The sequence below is a fragment of the Cucurbita moschata genome, unplaced genomic scaffold, assembly GCF_002738365.1.
Source record: "Cucurbita moschata cultivar Rifu unplaced genomic scaffold, Cmos_1.0 Cmo_Scf00055, whole genome shotgun sequence".
In the NCBI taxonomy this organism is placed as follows: domain Eukaryota; kingdom Viridiplantae; phylum Streptophyta; class Magnoliopsida; order Cucurbitales; family Cucurbitaceae; genus Cucurbita; species Cucurbita moschata.
This window is the reverse complement of record NW_019268571.1, coordinates 3698-20344: the sequence shown is the minus strand read 5'-3', so window position 1 is coordinate 20344 and position 16647 is coordinate 3698. Positions and strand designations below refer to the sequence as shown.

The 16647-nt window shown below is 32.1% G+C and overlaps 1 non-coding gene across 1 annotated transcript; it reads left to right on the top strand.

Moving 5' to 3' along the window:
- Positions 1-14670: 14670 nt before the first annotated feature.
- TRNAL-AAG lies at positions 14671-14751 on the top strand. The gene has a single exon. It is a non-coding gene; the product is annotated as a tRNA-Leu (tRNA).
- Positions 14752-16647: the final 1896 nt, after the last annotated feature.

Sequence of the window (16647 nt, the reverse complement as noted above, 5' to 3'; positions counted from 1 at the left end):
AGCAAGAGAGTAGCACTCAGTCTAAAGAAGGAAAAAAGCCAACTCAGTAAGCTTGTATGTTAGATCAAGTGAGGCTGGGAATGTTTTGCTCTCTAATTCTTGTACTTATGTGCAAGGGGTCTTGTTACTTTACTACCATGCTCAACCCTTCTTTGCCTTGTGATTTTGTTGTGCTTTTGCAAGTGTTTGAAGATTTATTTTCCAAGGAGATGCCTAGTAGTTTGCCATCGCTTAAAGGGGTTGAACACAAGATTGACTTCATTCCTGTCGCGCCCATTCCAAACCAACCAGCATATAGGACTAATCCCAATGAGGCGGAAGAGATACAAAGGCAAGTAAGTGAACTCCTTGCTAAAAGGTATGTACGTGAAAGTTTGAGTCCTTATTCTGTTCCAGTTATTCTTGTACCTAAGAAAGATGGTTCTTGACGTATGTGTGTTGATTGTAGGGCTACAAACAAGATAACTATAAAGTATAGGCATCCAATTCCTAGAGTACATTGAATGTACAGAAATGGCTATAACAGAGTTTCTGTTATTCGTATTAACAGCTACTCTAGGAGGAATGTTTTTATGAGGTGCTAATGATTTAATAACTATCTTTGTAGCTCCAGAATGTTTCAGTTTATGCTCCTACCTATTATCTGGATATACCAAGAAAGATGTACGGTCTAATGAGGCTACTACGAAATATTTACTCATGGGTGGGGCAAGGTCTTCTATTCTGGTTCATGGTTTCTCTTGGCTATATGGTTCATCCGGTGGAGAGATTGAGCTTCAAGAAATAGTAAATGGTCTTCTCAATACACAAATGTATAACTCCCCAGGAATTTCAACTACGCTTATATTCATCACGGTAGGAATTGGGTTCAAGCTTTCCCCAGCCCCTTCTCATCAATGGACTCCTGACGTATACGAAGGAATGCGGTTCGTTCGATAAATTCCTACCTCTCTATTGATCTTTGAGATGTTTGGATTTTTCAAAACTTCATGGACATGCAGAAGAGAAATACTATCCCCACTCGGACGAAGACATAACTTTTACTTGTTCATAGATTAGATGATATGCTTGATAAACTGCATGGATGTAGTCTTTTTACTAAGATTGATTTAAAATCGGGTTATCATCAAATTCGCATGCATATTGGGGATGAGTGGAAAATAGCTTTTAAAACCAAGTATGGTCTTTATGTGTAATAGCCCAAAAATAAATAAAAAAGTAAACAAATAAAAATAATTATAAAAAAATGGTTAAAATAATAAAATAATAAATAAAAATTAAAAGAAAGAAAAACATTTGGTAACCATCCCTCCTCCTTCCTTCAATCTCTCACCACTCCTTCCCTAAAAATAAATCTGTCAACAAATCACGAATCTCTTTTCTATAAAAACAACTGCAGATCTACCCAGAATTCTTCATTTCTACAAAAACAAATAGAAAAAGAAAACAAAAGGTTTAAGCATACTAGCTCCGAGGAGATAGAGGTCAGTATGTTAAATCTTCCTTTTATTTTATTAAATAATATTAATTTGGTTACAATTATTTAGTTTTGAATTAGAGATTAAATAAAAAGAATTTTGTATGAGTTTAGGAAATCAAAACCAATTATATTTTAGATCTATTAAATTGTTGCAATGATTTAGATCTACTGAATTGTTGATGATTTAGGTTGTAATTTGATATGAATTGTAGGAAAAGAATATAACCAAAGGAATGATTAAATTAAAAGCTAAGAATATAATGGTTAACTGAATCACAAATAAGACAAAGGAAATAAGAAAAAATGAGATAGAGATAGAAATACAGAACACTGTTAACTAAAAAGAAAAATAATAATAAAAATAAAAAGAAAAGATTGGAAAGTAGAAATAGATTAACAAAATTGAATAATACCTTCTTACAAAAAAATTACAGAAGAAGAAGAAAGAGGAAAGATTGAGGAAAGATTTGTTGAACATTTAACACTAAAACAGGAAATATCAGAGTGTAGTGAGCTCCTTTAAATTTTGTCTAACACTAAATATCAGAATTTTGCAATGGCCAATCTAAATTAGAGAAATAATTTTATAGAGTTCAAACTTGAAACTGATGTCATGAACTCATATAGGTTGACTCGGATTTCAAAGGACGGAATCGAACTTTCATTAAAGATATATTTGTGACAACGACTTAAGCTAGCAAGGTAAGTGACCTTACTATCGGCATGGTTATTTTTTTGATGTTGACACGTGCCCTGTGGTTCTGCACGTGTCATATATATTGATATGTGTGAATTGTCTGTGGATCGATATGCTTCCTATATGTTATGTTATGTTATGTTATATAATATGTGGATTGTATGATAATAATTATGGTACGATGTGCTCTAGGAGATGTTTGAGATAGGATACGAGAAGGATGCATAAAACAAAATGTAACGATAGGAGTAAGATACGTTCACGAAACATTAAGGTTGGGTTACATACCGGAGTGCTATGGATAGGAGAGATTGATGAAAGAATACGGTTAGGTTATGGGTAGAAAGGGATAGGTTTGTGATAGATTGATAGAACGATGGCGTTAGGATACGTTCTGGTGATGATATGACTAAGGTACGTCACGTAATGATATGTCTGTGATAGGTATAAGAACGTTAAGGCTATGGTAAGTTAGAGAACGATATGACTATGAAGTGTTTACGTTATGACTTGGTTATGATATGATCCATTGTATGCTAGATTATTGTGCTTAAGTACGAAATCACGTGAACATGAATGTATGTTATTTATGCTGCTTAGTTGATGTGATATGAATGCATGTGACGATGTGTGGCCCTTGTACGATTATGGCTTGTTGTATGGGTATTGAAATGTAACTGAATGAATTGTATGACATGAAATACGATAAATTGCATGATACATAACCCCGCTAGGAATATGTATGATGTAACGAAATGAAAGTGAGAATGACATGTAAGCATGAAAACGTGACACGGGGTTATGCTCATTAAATGATGATTATAGGACTAGTGGACCTCATGCATATTGTGTGATCATGCATTTGGGGGGATACCCCTATCCCATCACGAGGGTACGAACGCGTACATCCAAATGGCAGGACAACGATCGTTATGCCTTGCATAGCGCTGCTGTGACGGTTTTAGTTTTAACGGGTCCCGGTGGGCCCCCAGAGCATGCCCACCGGCTAGGGACAGTGGCCCAGCACTATGCGAACTAGCTAGTGAGCCCATACTCGCACGTATGGGCTACGTGTAGAGTATATGGTACACGTCCACGATTACCTGTTAAGATTACACCGTAGGGAAAACGAAACGAAACGAAAAAGAAACGAAACGAAACGAAATGAAACGAAACGAAAGATAGGCCCCATCATATTATTGCATGTGATTGTTGCATTTAACCCCAATAGTGGGGTCACTTACTGTGTATTTCTTTAAATACTCAAGCCATGTGCTACTACATTTTTCAGGTTAAGGCAAGGCATTCCTGTACGGCTGACGACGGCATCACAACTCGAGATCATGGCACATGCATAGGATAGTGGCATTTATTTTCTTAGACTTAGGATAGAATAGGATGTTTTAAACTTAAACGTTTATTTATTTTATTTCGAGTCTTTTGTTGTGTCGTTTTAAAGATGTTTTCGAAACATGTAAGTCCATGGCTGTGTTTTAAGATAAAGGTTATGTTTTATGGAATTTAAATGAAGTCTTCCGCATTCAATGTTTATGGTATGTATACAATGTTTATGGTATGTATACAGTAGCGACCTTAAATTAAGTAGAAAATTTCGAGTCGTTACACAGCATATGTATGACAGGATATTAAATATTTGATTCCATATATACAATAACTACAGGTGTGAAAGAAAACATAAAAAGAAAATTAGATTGATACTTTTCAGAAATTAACGTGTGCACGCCACAATATTAAATATTTGATTCCATGTATACAATAACTGCTCATATGAAAGAAAATATAATGAGGAAATTAGATCAATATTTCCATAGATTAGTGTATACATCTTGTGTATATACTAACGGCAGGCAAGCGGATTAGCGATTGAGAAGCAAAAAAACGAAACTAAACAAAACGAAAGATGACGTGGACGATGAGCAAGATGCTAAATGCACGAGAGAAGGAAGAAAAAATATTGCAGCTAAACAATGGGGAACTAAAAGTAAAGTAGATTTTGCTTGATCATTGGCCCACAAAAAATATGAACCTAATGCACCTTAAATTATAAACATTGAAATCTTCCGCCTTCAATGTTTATGGTATGTATACAGTAGCGACCTTAAATTAAGTAGAAAATTTTGGGTCGTTACATTATGAATGGTTGGTTATGCCTTTTGGATTAACTAATGCACCTAGTACATTCATGAGACTAAGGAACCATGTCTTACGAGAATACTTGCCATGTACGCAATGTTTTGATTACTTTAAGAAACGAATGTTTATATGTAAATGTAAAGAAATGTAGCTTTTGCATGGAAAAAGTTAACTTTCTTGGATTTGTAGTTTCATCTAATGGTGTTGAGGTTGATGAGGAGAAAGTGAAGGCTTTAAAAGATTCTACACCTAAAAGGGTAAGTGAAGTAAGAAGTTTTCATGGTCTTGCAAGTTTCTACCGTAGGTTCATTAAGAATTTTACTACAATTGCTTCACCCTTGAATGAACTTGTTAAGAAAAATGTATCCTTTATATGGGAAAAAGATCAGGAACTTCCTTTTAATACTTTGAAAGAAAAATTGAGTTCTGCTCCGTTACTTGCATTGCCTAATTGAACTAATTTTGCATAACCCTCGCTAGCTCATTGTAACCTAAAAGGATCAATTTATTTAAAAGAAAATTTGAAGTGTTCAAATTGATATTTAGTATATTAGATATATTGGAGTAAATAAATTTAATTTAAAATGTCAAATTATTATTTAATATATTACATATATTAAATAAATAAATAGATATATTACTACATCGCTAAGTTCACAAAGAATCGGTTGACAAAGACGACAACCAATTGAGTGGGTAAAGATGTCATGATCATGCTTGTCGAAGCCGTATTGCTTTCATGACTAAAATACCTAAAAACTATAGGGGATGTGACTAGTTGTCAATTCTTCACCAAGTTATATGCCATCAAAGTTGTGGTTGTTGCTTATTTGATTTTAGCATGTAACATTACTTTCTTTCGAGTTGTTTTCAACTCATTTCTTCCCTCACTTTTTATGAAATATTTTATCTCAAATGTGACTCAAGACTCGATCATAAGTCAAGATTGTCCACAAAGTTCAGTTTTCACATGGGTGACTTGTTCACTAGGTTAGACCAAGTGTCACACAATTGTTGTCCTGTTGCCACAAGAGTGCGATTATGACACTTGGCAATCTCAATTATTACAGTGTTGTAAATTAACTTTATACTCTTACCTAATCAGTGTCTTATAGATAGTTTTAAAGGCAACTGAGTTAATATGCAGTCTCTATCCCCTAACAAGAGTCTCGTAACAACTCATTATTTTATGTGACCATTTCTACAAGGTCTTATTTTCTTCTCTTACATCACAATTTTCACAAAATTATACCTAAGGTCTTATTTTCTTCTCTTACATCACAATTTTCACAAAATTATACCTAAGGTCTTATTTTCTTCTCTTACATCACAATTTTCAGAAAATTATACCGATGCTTAGAGTTGGAATATAATATCACTTTCTATCAATTAATCTTAGTACACAAGGTTCTTAACTATCTACTATACCTTGTACTATCTATATGATATGATAATAGTGCTTTTATAGATTTACTTACATTAATTTCGACTTTAATCTCACTTTTTCTAAACTTTTTAAGAAAATTATTTAAACTTTAGTTGAATTCAACTTACTTGGCATGACTATACCCTTAGAAATACACATCATTTCTATGCTTCATGACATCATAACTAGATGCCATATAAAACTTCTGGTTAGTCAGAGTTAATATAAGCCATAAAACTTCTGGTCAGTCAGAGTTAATATAAGCCATAAAACATAATAGAAGGTATAGCAAGGGCATTGTCCGTTATTTTATACCCGTATCATTGGTTTATGCTCTAAACATGCTCCTATAACCATTAAATTCAACATGCATCGTGAATTCACGGTATAAGGCCATAACACTTGTAGGCTCTCTTCAAATTCAGGGCATGAAAAGAAAGCTCTCATTGTCCTCTTTAATGGCTCTAAGATCACCAACTTTGACTTGTATAGAAGCTCCACAAATCTTCATCTAAATTTTGAGGTCTTTTCCATATTTGAATCTCGTCCCCTCGGGCAATCTCAACCATTGGATGGCTTTGTGGCAGTTCCATATAGGCCTAGGTAAATTCTTTAGTTGTTACACTAATATATGTACATTTTATATATTAGAGTTGAGATGACCAAGTTGGTCTAAAGTATTTTGTTTCTTTTAATGTTTTAGTTGATCCTAATCTATTTACATTTCTATCCCTTTTTAAGAAACATGTGAACATTAATGTCTAGAATTTGATTATTAATGTTGGAGTTAGTCTAAGATGCCAAATTAAGGTTCTGGTTTAGGGCAAACGTTTAAATTCCACTTTTAACAATTATTTTGAGAAGTTTAATATTTTGATCCCTAAACCTTTATAAAGAATATGGACGGTTTAATTTTTTTCAAGCATAAAGGATGGCTGAGTTGGTCTAAGGTCTTAGATTAAGGTTTTGGTCTAAAAGGGCTTAGGTTTAAATCCCACTCTTAACATTTATTTTGAAAAATTTCTCCAGGGTCCTTATTATGGATTTAGAATTATATTATCTTTTAACGATGTTTAACATTTTGATCCCTAAACATTTATAAAGAATACAGATAGATTATTTTCTTTCAATCATCAAAGTTAAGATGGTCGAGTTGGTCTTGGCGCTTGATTAAGATTTTGGTCCAAAAGGGCGTTTGTTTTTAATTTAATTGTACATATGATGTATGTTTTTTATTTAATTGATTGAATGCATAAGGTATGTGATTTAGGCTAAAATCTCACATTTGGAAAATTTTGGTTAGATTATTTCCTAATAGAATTAAGATGATTTCCTAATTAGCATGTATTTTCCATATACAACTATGTATAATTGTTAGGCTAAGAAATAGATCTAAAAAAAAATAAATTAGGATATATATTTCTTAAATTGAAATTAGAATTTTGAGTAATCTATTAAAGTGATTTTAAAGGGTTCAAAATGCTAGAATTTTAAAATTATTCAATAACGGAATTAGTTTTTAATAGGATTAAAAACTATTTAATTCACCTAGGTTCATTAATCTAATAATTAAAGATTAATGAATGATAAATAAAAATTGACTATAAGGGAACTCTGTCTAAGGAAGGTTCTAACTAGGCTAAGGTATTTAAGCTGATAAAAATGGAACACCTCCTATCGACCTAGGAGTTGAATTAGTCAAATTTTATTTAATTTCATTCTGCCAAACTCATAATGTGATTAGTTTTTTAATAGTTTAAAAATTTGGCAATTCACATTAAAAGCAATCCAACCAACTCAAGGGTTATGAAAAGGTAGATTGAAAACTTAGATAAATGAGATTAGCCTAATTTGTTTGAGTAATAGAACCCTATTTCAAGATACTTAGTGGGAGAAGAACGTCTATCAATATAAAGATATTAAACACACATGTTACGATATCCTACGTTCTCTATTATTGATTTACACTGTGAGTTTCATGCGGGACCTCGTGGTGACTTTTGGACCGTCCTCCTAGGAAGGTGTTTGCATGAGTCAATATCAAGGTGAATGGGAGAAAGAAATGTGTCAACATATCCTATTGTCTCCATCATTGGTTCATAACGTGAGATCTATGTAAGGCCTCATGGCGACTTTTGGACCGTCCCCTACAAAAGGTGTTTGCATGGGTCAATATCAGGGTGAACTCTTGAAAATGATAAGATAGTAATTTTATTTCCAATACTTGACCTACGATACACCGCACTTGTTGGGATAAAACTAAAAGATCTAAAATGATAGTTACATTTACAAAAAAATCATTAAGGTTGTTAATGATGTCCTTGACCGAACTAATGGTAACTAAATATTACAAGAATAAGAGTTATTCTGATATGATACTTAGGTTGAGATTGTCTCAGTTTAGTGAAGGAACACTTGACCTACCCTAGGACGGCACTTGTTCTAGTTGATTGTTTGTTTTCTATGCTGGAATTGAATGGATAGTTGATTGTTTGTAATTAAATAATATTTTATACTACGAAATATTGAGATATTCATGATTAAAGAATCAAGAATAAAAAGACAAATTGTTTTATGATACTTGTCTTTGGCAGTTAGTTTGATTAACATCAAATTGAATACAATGAAAAGACGAGTAAAAGATAATTCCCTAAACGTTAGAGTTAATTACATTCCATGTCTATGGATCTAGATTTTTGTGTAAGATAATCATTGGCCTTTTATTGAATAATGCTACAAGATCAAAGAGAATTTTGGGCTCATGCATTCTGACCCAAGTGGTTTGTGAATGTAAAATCCAAAAATTTTATTAGTATCTTATCAATTTGATTTATGATTATTCAATATATAATGTAACATACTCTATTTTTGTAAAAAAAAAAAAATGTTTAAAAAGATGAGACTAAAGTTGAAATCCATTTTGGTAAATCTATCCCGACATTATGATTAAATCATAATGAATAGTACAAGAACATTGTGTATTAAAATTATTTAATAGAAAGTGGAATTGATTTCCAACTCTAGACTTAATACAATTTTGTAAAACTGTGATGTAAGACTATATTAGATATAGTCACGTATTAAAAAAAAGAAGAATTATAAGCTATAATTATAAGCTATTACCAAACTCCCGTTGGGATATGCAATAGGGATTGCGTAGTGAACATGATTACTTTAAAAATTGTCTATTAAAAAATTTTTTAGATTATGGAAGAGTAGTAAACTTAGTTTACAACACTTCAATTACGGGAATTAAGCATATATGCTAAGACAAATTCAAAAAAGTTGAATATGTTCAAAATTATGCCTAAGGGTAGGCTACTCCTAAAGAGAAACAAAGTAATCTTTTATTTAATTTTAAATAGAAAAACATATTTATATGACAAAATGTGATTTTCTAAAGAAGTTGAAATGAAAGCCATGCACCTTGAGATAGTGTTAATTAAATAATTCCAAGTGAAACTTCTCATAGTTAACAAAAAGTTGTTAACAATTTAATTTTGCTTGAGAGTCAAGTGGATCCTAGTCACTCATGGGAAAAGCTTTATCGTAGCGGGAAAATTATGAGATGATTCAATCCTACTAAAATTCAAATTGTCATTTTAGATGACCAATTTGAAGGCTTATTATCCAATAGTTACGAGGAACCAAGGATAAATAAGTTAAAATCATAAAATCCAGGAATTTGTAGATGTTCTTGATGAGGTTAAACTCATACGATATAAATAGATCTACAAAACGAAAATTATCTATAGATAAGAAGATACAGATCTTCAAAATATGACTCATGACAAAGAGTTGAATTTAATGGGAGAAAGTAGCTAGAAGTAGACTTTCTCTCTGGAGTCTATTATTATTCTATTATTCTCTTATTCATTTTTATATTTAGAATTCTATTGGGAAAAGAAATTGAAGAGGATGCATCTACCATATTATTATATGGATTTATTATTAAAGATCAAAAGCCAAAGGTTTGCAAAAAGAGTAAAAGTTCATTTTTTAAATGAATTTAACCTATAGAGTTTTTTTAATAGAAGGTTTGATTACCTATAACTTTAAATAAATTGAAAACAAGAAAATTATTGATCAGCCGGTTTTTTCAAATTTTATGTTGATGAAACATTATTCGTTATGATGATGTAATCTTTCAATCTAGCATAAATAGACTACCTAACCAATTCCAAATAAATGATTTGAGATAGTTGTGTATCTCCTAAAAATAAAGATAAAAGTTAATATTCTCTCATGTATATTATATTGACAAAATTGTTGTCAAATATTTGATGCAAAACTTCAAAGAATAATAATGATCATTGAAATATGAAGTCAGAAGAATAGTATCATAAGTAACCTCAAACGGTGAGAGTATGATTAATTATCTTTCCTAAGTGGTAGACAATTAATGGGTATATGAGAATTAACATTAAATATACTGTTAGTTAGATTATATTAGTTATTAGTTAAACTAATGGTATGACCATTAACTTAAAAATTAAAGTTTTCTCATAGCATTGATGGCTAAGGAGAATTTTTTATTTTGTGTATGGAGTTAAAGATTTGATCTTTAAGTGATGCACGGGTTACATAATTTTAGAGAAATTTATGTTAAGTTCAATTTTACTGTAGATTGTGAAGTATGGTATACAAGTAGAATATTTTTTGCTTTTAAATCAACAAAATGACTTGTATGACTATAATAATTTCTTAAGCATTTGAAAGGTGTTTCAGATGTGATTTAGTCGGTCACTTTTCATTGTGATGATAGTGACACAAAGACTAATATTAAGAAAACTATAAAAGATCAATCTATAAAGATTGATATTGAGAGAAAGCATCATGGTAGTTACCCAGATGACTTTTAATGATAATTATTTTGATTTATATAAAATGGCTCTCTAGACTAAAGTGTTTGAGGATCACCTAGAATGTCTAGGATTACGAGACATGTCTCATATTCTCTAGGGCAACTGGGAGAACATGTTGGGTATAGAGTATGGCCTAGTACACATGTCTCACCAACTTTAGTGCAAGTGGGAGATTGTTGGGATTTATGCCCTAAAGCTTCGTAATTAATTGTTTAATTTTTAAGAATAATTTTTATTATTTTATTTGTAATTTAATTGTTATCCATGGAATGAAAATCAAAGGTTATTAATGTAATCATGAACCATATGTAGTTGACATACAAAAGGATCGTGCTCAAGTAATAACTTAAAAAGTCTATAGTATATGGATAAGGTTGGGTGCCTTATCCTGGTAACACTATTGATACGACCCACTTTGTAATCGTTACAAATGATTTGATCCAAATCATTTATGTGGAGACACGTAAGTGGGGTATCCTATACAATGAGTTTGTATAGCACTAGACCACGAAATATTTAATCTCTCTTTATAAATCCGTTAATTGAGAAGATTAATATTTCACATGATGATCATATGCGACTCGATCTTAATCCTGAGTGAGTTATGAACTCCTGCCTATGAGGACTTGTCCTTTAATTTACATGGGTGAGGATGACTCTTTTAGTCGATTCAATATGCCTACCATTGGGCCCCACCCTCTCATTAGCTTGAGAGAGACTTGGTTTATGATTGGATCATAGACAAATTGTTAATTAGAGAATCAGTGGTACTTAAGGTGAAAGGTGTAATTATAGAGGTAAAATAGATTTTTGACCGAATTGTAATTATGAACAAATCGTGAATTATCGACTTGCTTGTAATGGTTATATCAATGAACATAACTTGTCCTACAGTGCATAAAAGTGAACTCTAGGTCTATAGTAAAGTGACTTTTAGTTAATGGATGGAAATTGATTAATTAAAGAGTTTAATTAATTAATTTTATATCATTTGAGCTTATAATTTATAGGTCCATAAGGTCCCCTTGCTAGCTCATAGTAACATAGTAACGCTAAAAGATTCAATTTATTTGAAAGAAAATTTGAAGTGTTCAAATTGATATTTAGTATATTAGATATATTAAATATAAAGGAGAAAATAAATTTAATTTGAAATGTCAAATTAATATTTAATATATTAGATATATTAAATAAAAAATATAATCATTGTATTTGATACCATTAAATATTAAATCAATTAATGTATTTTGATACATTAAATAAAAATATATTTAAAATTTGAATAATATAAATTAGCAAATCTTATAATATCTAAGTATGATTTGTATAAGGTATTGTATCATAATATATTAAATATGTAAATATATTATTTGGTAAATATTCTCCAAGAGTCCCTATGAATAGGACCCTCGGGTTGAGCCAAAGACATACCATCTATCCCACATTCTCTGGAGAATGACATTACATCTCTAGAGAATTCTCGAAATTCTCTTCTCCAATCCTTTTAGAATTTTCTTTGAAAAAGCTCCGACAAGCTGACCTTGTGTTCAAGTCATAGTAAAGAAGATCTTGTGGAATGTTGAAGAACTTCTGCATGGTTGGAATACTCCGAGGAGTCTTGTAAGCTAGGGTTTCTACAAAGGTAGAGTTCTTACTCTCGTATTTATTGCTTTGTTTTAATTGTTAATAAAAATCAAAACGGTTCCCAATACTTCCGCTACGTGAATGAAGAGTTCATTCCCTTCAAACATGCTAACATAGTATACATGATGTGACATATGGAGGTTCATGCATCATATAACCTTCATATTATAGCATAACTCATCATATCATAAATCATTACATAACATATCACACATCAAATATCATAACATCACGAAATATGACACGTACAAATGTCATAATGTACGTGTTATTCGTACAACTAAGAAGTCATTAAACCAAGTATGTGGGCGTCCAACAATAGAACTGCTTACTTGATTGGTTTAAGACAAGGTCATTATGCATCCTTGATGCTAGCTTACAAAGTTGATCATTGAACTCAAATTTCACCTTAGGAGTCCTACCATTATAATTTAGAATTCTATTATGGTAATTGACTCACCTCATTTGCATAAAATAATCTAAAAATTTATCTCTAAGTAATTTAAATAGACAAGACAGTAGCCATACTAACTTTAAATGTCTTTAAAAGTGTCAAAAGACGTATCTTGAAGAGTAAAAAATGGTAGTAAAAGATCTAAACGTATCAGATCTAAATCAAATGAGTCAAGTTATAGCCATTAGAATATGAATTCTCTAGCTCTGAGGCTTCAAAATAGGATGAAACTAAGCAATTTGAATGACTAAGTAAGCTAAGGGACCTTCTTTTATATTAGAGTTCACCTTTCGACTTTGAAAATCTAATCGATGTAGAACAAATTTTTTTCCTTAATTCTCCGTCATCACATTTAACTCCTCAAAGGTCGCCACAGCTCATCCTCGATTATAATCTTAATGGTAAAGTTCAGGTAGAAGGTCTGTGTACGTGCATGTACACAATAGAAAGAGAGATAAAATACACAAGAACACATATTAAAATAACACAAGAAAAATTATACTGACCCACTTTATAGTTAAAGTCCTAATAGGGTTGCCATGCCCGCACAATGGGTATGCGACGCGAAACAACCTACTTTGTCTTCGACTGGACACCAAAAATTCTCTTAAGCTCATCTACAAATAAAAGATTTAGTGTTGGTGTCGTTAAAGCATTAACTCCCTCTTATTCTCCTTTCATTCTCCAATCTCTTTATACAAGTTAAGATATACAAATTACCTCTTATTCTCCTTCTTTCATTCTCCACACTAAAAATTACCTCATCCAAATTAAGACATACAAGTTATAGTAAGGAGGAGGAAGAAGAAAGAAAGAAAAAAAAAGAAAAGCGCAGTTGCAATCATTTCATAGTCTATTTACATTATGGAATAGAGTATTAAACCATTTCCTATATATACTCGCGTCATTTTTCTTCAATGGTATGACATTGTCCACTTTGAGCATAAACTCTCATGATTTTGTTTTTAGTTTCCCCAAACGGTCTCGTACCAAACGAGATGTATTCATTACTTATAAACCTTTGATCATTCCCTTAATTAGCCAACGTGGGACTCCTCCCCCAACAATTTTGTCCTAAAAAACAAATACACCATAGAGCCTCTCCTAAGACCTATGGAGCCCTCGAACATCCTTATCTTAATCAAGACTCGACTCTCTGGAGCCCTCGAACAAAGTACACCCTTTGTTCGACATTTGAGAATTCAATTGATATGACTAAGTTAAGGGTATGATCCTGATATCATGTTAGGAATCACGAAAATCCCAACAGTATGATATTGTTCACTTTGAACATAAACTCTCATGGCTTTACTTATAGTTTCTCCAAAAGACCTGATACCAATGGAGATATATTCATTACTTGAAAATTCATAATCATCCTTTTAATGTGAATCTTCTCTCCCAACCATCCTCAAACATAAGGTATATGAGTTCATGAATAGAATCTTCATTGGCCTCATCTCCCCCTTAGAAGCTCCACAAATCTTCATCTAAGTTTCGAGGTCTTTTCCATATTTGAATCTCGTCCACTCGGGCAATCTCAACCATTGGATGACTTTGTGGCAGTTCTATATAGGCCTAGGTAGATTCTTTGGTTGTTACATTAAATATATGTACATTTCATATATTAGAGTTGAGATGACATTTTTTTTTTCTTTTAATGTTTTAGGTCCCTAATCTATTTTCATGTGAACATTAATGTCTAGAATTTGACTATTAATGTTGGAGTTAGTCTAAGATGCCAGATTAAGGTTTTGGTTCGAAAAGACAGAGTTTAATATTTTGATCCTTGAACCTTTATACAATATGGATGGATACATTTATCAATTTTAAAAATAAAAGTTGAGATAGTCATGTTGATCTAAGGTCTCCTTATATGGATTTAGCAATTATACTGTCTTTTAACATCAAAGAATATTGAGCGATTATTTTTTTTTTTCAAGCAACAAAGTTGAGATGGTTGAGTTGGTCTAAGGCGCTAGATTAAGGTTCTGGTCCGAATGGGTGTGGGTTCAAATCCCACTCTCAACATTCATTTTGAGAAATTTGTTGACGGTCCTTGTTTGGATTTAGCAATTATATTATCTTTTAACCGATATTTAATATTTCGATCTCTAAACCTGTATAAAGAATACATATGGATTAATTTCTTTTTTTCGAGCATCAAAGTTGAGATGACCGAGTTGGTCTAAGGCACCATTTTGGTTTGGTCCTTATATGGATTTAGCAATGATTTTTATCCCTATACCTTTATAAACAATACGAATGGGTTAATTTTTTTTCAAGCATCAAAGTTGAGATGTCCAAGTTAGTTTAAGGTTTTGGACTAAAAGGGTGTGGGTTCGAATCCCACTCTCAACAATTATTTTGAAAAATTTCTTGATGATCCTTATATTATTTACCAATTATATTATCTTTTAAATTGAGGTTTAATATTTTGATCCTTAAACCTTGTTAAGAAATATGGATAGATTAATTTATCAATTTTAAGCATTAATGTTGAGGTGCTATTGTTTCAAAGTAATCAATTCCTATTCTTTATGACATTGAGATGAAGATTTTTTTATGAAGGAATCGAGACCTAAAGAGGTTTCTATTGAGCTGCCCAAAAATGTGGAATAGTAAGTAGTGGAAGAAGTTTGCCGAAGAAATCGAGGCCTTAAAAGCTCTATATTGGCCCAACCAATAATTCGTGCTATAAACAGATTCCTAACAAGACGTTCCGTATATGAGCCTCTTCAAACATGACTCTTCTTCTGGCAATCCAATCTACCACTTTTATAAAGAAATCAAGTGCCAAAAGTTACTGGATGAGGATAGGAGAGACCATTTTCGGACATAGTTGGCAATGGGTGCATTGTCTCCTCCACTCTTTAGAAGAAGATGAACTAGCCACGTCACCCCCAAATCAAACATTCCATTAGTCTTTCTCTATACTTGTAGGAATTGCTTCGAAATAATCCAATAGCATAACTTAACAAAGATTTGCTTGGAAATTAAGTATGTTTGATAAACCCATTACTTATGAGATATGACATCTTAAGGTTACACATGATTGAAATTCCATAGTCGTTGGATAATTTTAAAGAGCTAAACCAAGTAACATGACAAAATAATCATAATTCTTCTTTCTAATATACCTTCGATTTACGACCTAAATGACCTCCAAATTGAAATTTTATAAGAGGTCTTATTTCATGATTTATAAGGACTACGAAAAATTTTAAAACCATTGGATCGTGTGTGGGGATCTTAATGAATTTTAATGGTTTTAGAGGTTAACATGACTTATGCTCGCTTTATGGCCATAAACGTTATAATACTACAAGTAAAGGTTATTATGTGTTACAAGCAATATGTTACACCTTAGGTTAGCCCACAGACTTCCAAGTACTAAGATGATAACTTAAGGCCATGAATCGTCACGTAAGATTACCACATGTAATAGAGACACAAATAATCAACTACTTGTCACAATCGCACTTTGATGGCAGCGGATTTTTGATTGTGCAGCACACACTTCCTAGCAACAAGTGAGTTAAGCCTATTCGTTCTTGCGTCGCCTACGGCCAAGCGACGTATACTCGAGCCTTTGGTCCCGATTCAAGAAGAATATTTTAGAAAATTGAGCAGAGAAATTTCGAAAGAGATTTTTGAAAGCAAGATTTGAGAAATTGAAATTGGTGTTATATGGGAATGTAAGCAAAAGACAACAACAACGGCTTACAGCATCTAATTATCAGGTAGGGAGAAGTTGACTGCATGCATGGCGACATGATCTGTTATGTAAAGAAGAAATGTCTGTTCCCCTCCATTTCTTTCTTTATGCAAGAAAAAGTTATAGGCACCTTTATTAGCATCTTGAATAAGGTAGATCTGAGCATGAGTTACATGTACCTACATTAACTATCTTATTTTTATTTTAGC